Source organism: Sipha flava, unplaced genomic scaffold (assembly GCF_003268045.1).
Source record: "Sipha flava isolate LNK unplaced genomic scaffold, YSA_version1 66_pilon_pilon, whole genome shotgun sequence".
NCBI lineage: Eukaryota > Metazoa > Arthropoda > Insecta > Hemiptera > Aphididae > Sipha > Sipha flava.
In genome coordinates, this window is record NW_020273606.1 from 1,372,736 (window position 1) to 1,378,401 (window position 5,666).

The 5,666-nt window shown below is 24.0% G+C and overlaps 1 long non-coding RNA gene across 1 annotated transcript in view; it reads left to right on the forward strand.

Moving 5' to 3' along the window:
• LOC112691740 overlaps positions 1–2,879 on the forward strand; it is a 4,157-nt gene extending 1,278 nt beyond the window's left edge. The window contains exons 2-4 of the long non-coding RNA XR_003149345.1: positions 528–659; positions 727–823; positions 1,268–2,879. This is a non-coding gene — a long non-coding RNA (uncharacterized LOC112691740). The remainder of the gene's footprint in view (positions 1–527; positions 660–726; positions 824–1,267) is intronic.
• The last annotated feature ends 2,787 nt before the right edge of the window (positions 2,880–5,666 follow it).

Below are 5,666 nucleotides of genomic sequence, written 5' to 3' on the forward strand. Positions count from 1 at the left end.
TTAAATTACATTTTATTACATTAAATTACATTTTATTACATTAAATTTACTATTTATTTTATTTTAGAATACAAATGCTTATGTCTGTACTAAACCAGTTTATCATGTTTAAATTAAGTTATATTTAATATACATTTTTTAATATGGTCAGGGAAGAAAGGGAAAAAGGGGATGTAAAGACAAGTGAAGGTTTAAGACAAGGGTGGTCAACCAAACTTACTCCATTTTATATGAAGCGGCTGCTTCATTAAAACCTGCATTGTGCCGCTACTAGTAATAATGAATTATTTTTAAATTAAAAAAATTGCTTTTGCCAACTATGATATACATCTTTAACACTTAATTAAATAATTCAAAGTTAATATTTTACTATTTGAAGTAGTGAAAAATATTATTTTCATATTATTCATTAACTTAATATTTTTAACTGAAATTAATAAAACTTAAACTTAGAAAATAAGTACAATTTAAATTTAGTGTTCGATTTTCATTGAATATTAAACACAATTTTTTTTTTTTTTTTACAGGTCTGTCATACTACATTAAGGAATGTTATTGAAATTAATTTGGAATAGCAAATTTATACAGAATTTATTAGAAAAATTACTTTTTCCAGACACAAACTAGTTTAAAAACTTACTAAACAATATAATATTTTTGTATGTATACTAATTTTAAAAGTATTAACATTTTTAAATAAAAATTAATACTCCTAAATTGTTTCAGCTTATTTCATACTGTTCAATGAAAGTGCAATACATTTGAAGATTATAAGCGGCACAATTATATAAAATACAGCAATAGAATACAAACAAATGTTTAGGTAATAAAAAACAAAAAACCAAATGTTTTATTTAAATTATTCATAGATTTATGATAATATTGGCAATGGTGATGGTACACGTGGAGGTTAATGAATTGAACTATGGGTCTTATTATTAGATCAAACAAAATAGCAAACAAGCACCTTATATATATTATGAAAACTATATGGTCCAACCAAATTTATTTGGGGACATTATAAAACAATATAATAACATATTTTTCATTGAAACAATATAGCAACTAGTTTTATACAACTAATTACGAACTAGAAAATTGTAGGATCTATCACAACATTATACACCTACCAAAACATCATCACCATCGCAGTGTTAAATATTTTGCTATAAATTACTTAATAGAATAAATCTTTAAAAAAAAACCTATTTTATTTTAATAAAATAACAGTTTAATTAAACATTAATTCATGTATTATTATTTTTAGTTCAAACATCAAAATTATCATATTCAATTTCAAATTTTACTTTATTACCAAAAAGAGAATGGCTTTTAACAAATGGAGTAATGCTAAATAGCCTAAATTAATTTCAATGAGTAAAATTAGTTGGAAAACTAATTTTCATAAAGAAAAACAGGAAAGTAAACAATACCATCACCAAAACCACAATCATGTTGTCGGAATCACGAAACGGGTATTAGCGGTAAAGAAGCCAGAGATATTGACACTTGTAAAGACATACACTTATGAAATTATTACTTTAGCCCTTACGAATTTGTAATTAAGGATGTGTGTAAAGGAAATCGAGTATTATTTTCAATTGACTTTGGTAATGTTACAGAAACACATAAATGTCAGTCCTTACGAGTACTGTTATATGGGAAACCACATTTCACATAAAGTATTAAGAATATCAGAACAACTCTATATAATTAATATATAAAAGCACCAGTAGTACGATTAAAATAGATGAAAGGTTGTAGGATAAAACAAGTATGCAAATACAAGTTATGAGAGGTTCACCACCTTAGGAATATTATACTTAAAAAGACGAGAACATAAAAAAGGTTTAGATGGTCAAAGTAGTTCTTGAGAAAAGAGAATGCCACAGGATCACACACATCCATGGGGTATATAAGGTAGTCCTAAATAGACCCACATTTATGCCAGTGTTACGGACATATAAGATGTAGGTCCTTACGACTCTTACTACATAGGAGGAACAAAATAAATCATAAATAATAGAAATCGGGAAATGATTATTAATTATTAATTAAAATCAGAAAGTAACACAAACACATGTTATATATGAACTGTATGGCTACATTTTAAAGTGTAATATTAAAAAAGCAATTAAAAAGAAGCACAACAAAATATGAGAGACGTGCGAATAGTAATATTAGCGAGGTCACTAAAGTAATAAATCTTATATTTATAATTATCAGGAACAACTTTTACATAGTGATTGATTCTCACAAGACCTGAGTATATAAAGGGGTTACTAACAGACCAATATTCAGATGTGTTTCAGTCCAAGCTTAGTAAGCACCTTCACACTAGATAGATTAATGATTTATTGTAGGTACTTAGAAATAATTTAAGTTAATAAAATTTTTTGGACAGAATAATTTATCAATAAATAATAAAATATTTAAAGTCTAGTAATTATTTAATCAACCTATCCTCTCATATCTACTCTTCATCGGTTGAACTGATAATACGCATGGCAATACAATGGCAATACGCAACTCCAGTCTATTTGTCAAATACTTAATACTTTTTATTTAGAAATATTTCAATAAATAACAGTTAAACTTATATTCAGTATTTATTTGGAAATATCCTAACACACATTCTTCATTTGAACTGTTGTATTGACGGCATGCAACAGCAAATTCAAAAAACCAAGGGGAGAAACTTTTAATTTACATGAATGTCATTCCATAATCTGTTTAACAGCTCATGAGGATATAACATACACACATGATCCAGTCGCTGATGTCATATACACAAGATGTATATTTAATTTTTTACTAACAAAAATAAAATTTAAGTCAATCTTATATATATATATATATATATTGTATTGATAAGTCAAGTAGAAAGAGACAGAAAAATTGTAATCAGCAATTAAAGAATAAATATTAATAAAATGTTAAAAAAATTTTTTATATATAATAATTAATAAAATAATATTAAATAACTAAATTATAATATGTATCTGATAATAAGATTTAGTTTTAAGAAACATTGTATTAACAGATATTGTGAAAAAAAAATAATGTATCTTTCAATTAATTAATGTATAATTTATACATTACTATTTTACTAACTTTAACAATTTGAGCATTATTATCAGATACTGTATTAATAAATACCGTTGAGTAACTGGGGGTATGCTACAAATCTTCAAATAACTATTTGAAGAGATAAACAACTTAAGTATAATTCATGATACATATGTGGAGAAGGGACCTCTCTGACAGAGGACACTCGCAACATGCTCGGGCGATCTGCTAGTCAGTGACAGAGTGGTGCGTCTAACATTGTCGTAAGTCCTTAGTATTAACAATCAAAACTTTTTTCCTAGTGTTGTGATATATTTAATGTGTGCTATTTTTCTATAAAGTGATTAGTAATACCGATATTAATAATTGTTTTATTTTGACTATAGAATCCCACATATATAAATATATTGTAAAACATTACTTGAATTAGGATTTAATTAATTTACAGATTCTACTTAGAACAAATAAGAAAATTTGAAAATTAATTGGTTAGCTAGATTTTATTGTTTAAAATGTTTTAATCATAACATACACTCTATGTTTTACAATTTATTAAAATATAAGTATTTTTATAGTAACTCTTGATAATAATAAATAATCATACTCACAGATTAATTTATATTAAAAATATTATTCGTATATGTGAATATAATAAACTAATATAAGAATTTAAGTTTCCTATAACTAAGCATGTAAATATCTTATTTTGTGTTGAAAAAGAAAACTAAAAATTAAAAAATTAAAAAATTTGAAGCAAATTTTACTAGGTGTTTTAGGTTAAATGCCAATTATTTTAAATTCATCAACAATAATTATTGTTGTTGTACTTGTCATTATTCTATTATTTTTCTTAATTTTCAGTTTTAACAGAGGTTTTAACAATTGTTTATAATTTTAAAATAGTATGAAAAGAAATTTGAAAGATTAATATATTAAAGAAATTGAAAGAAAATTTAAAATATTTATTAGTAATTCACAAGTATGCTTTCAAAATTTCATACTGTACAAACCTTTTTTTAACATATTTGAATAAACTTTAATAATAAAAATATTTTTACTATATTAGGTTAACTATATAAAATTAATCCACTGAATATCATAATGTTAATATTCTTTATTGTATCAATGAGTAATTGTATTACTCTCAGTATTTGTATATAACTTAAAAGCAAATATTTGTTACAATTAATAATATATTTTGAATATATACTAATTTGTTTAAATTATTGTTATCATAATTTAAAATCATGAGTTATAACAATTGTTAAATAAAATGATTTAGTATACTGTTGGAGATTATGGTTATATAATTAATACACATTTATACATTCTTATTCTCTACTACTTACATCAAATGCAAATACAAAATTAAACAATTAATTTATTAAATATAAATTTTATATTCTGTATTTTATAGTTATTATTTTTATTCAAATATTAAATATTATTGGTTATAATTAAATTTACAGTAATATATATTTAACAAGCCAATGTAAATCAAATATATTTACTAATTGTCAAACAGTATTATCTTGAATTAAAGCTATAATAAAAATAAAAAACTGAGACAATTTTTATTAGCTTATATAATTATGTGTATTACACATTAAATTATCATACTTAGGAAATTTGTTTAATTTTAAATTCATGTTTTTCACACATATTTAATTTATATGTCAGCAAATTGTATACTTAAGTTAAAACTAAATTATATAAATGTTATTTAAATTATCTAATTTTCTATTGACATTTAACAATACTATAAATCAGGACAGTCCATTTATTTTTTTTTACTGTACCATTAAAAAGTAAATATTGTATATATATTATATGTTACGGTAATAATACGAATACCGATGAAACCTAGGATTTACTGGTTAATCCTAGGTTTTACAGACTGCGATCGGTAAATGTCCGAAATTCGGACATTTACCAATTGATTTCGGTAAAACCTAGGATATAAATTATTCTTTGGTTAAACCCTGAATGATTTTAGTAGTTCGGACTTTAACAAGCGAGTTTTGGTAAATCTTAGCATTAATCAATGTTTGTGAAATTCCGAAATTATATATTTTTTCCAATTCTGTGATAATTCTTACCTATATAAATATTTATTCCCTCAGTGTTAACATTTTTGTATATGTTACTAATTTCATACATTATATCGAATATAATAATGCATTGCTTCGGAGTCATCATTCATCGGAACAATCAGTTTTTATTCACCAGCAAAATTAACAATATCAAAATGTTTAAATCGCCGATAGTGAACTGTTTTTTTCACATCAACAGATTTAGCTACTTTAACTTCACTCACTTTAACTTCACTTTAAAATATATTTTATTTTTCCTCAATTAAATAATAATTATTTTTGTTAATTTTTAACTCCACAACACCATAAAAAATTTCATAAAATTGTATTGTAAGCAAGGCCGGATTAAGCACTTATTAAGCCCCGGGGCTGAAATTTTATATGGGACCTTTTGACAAAACATGCTTTACAAAGCTGCTCGCTACGCTCGTGGAACAATACATTTTTTTAACTATTTCATAAATTGTCAATTGCACTGTAAAATTATAAAATTAATAGGTATAT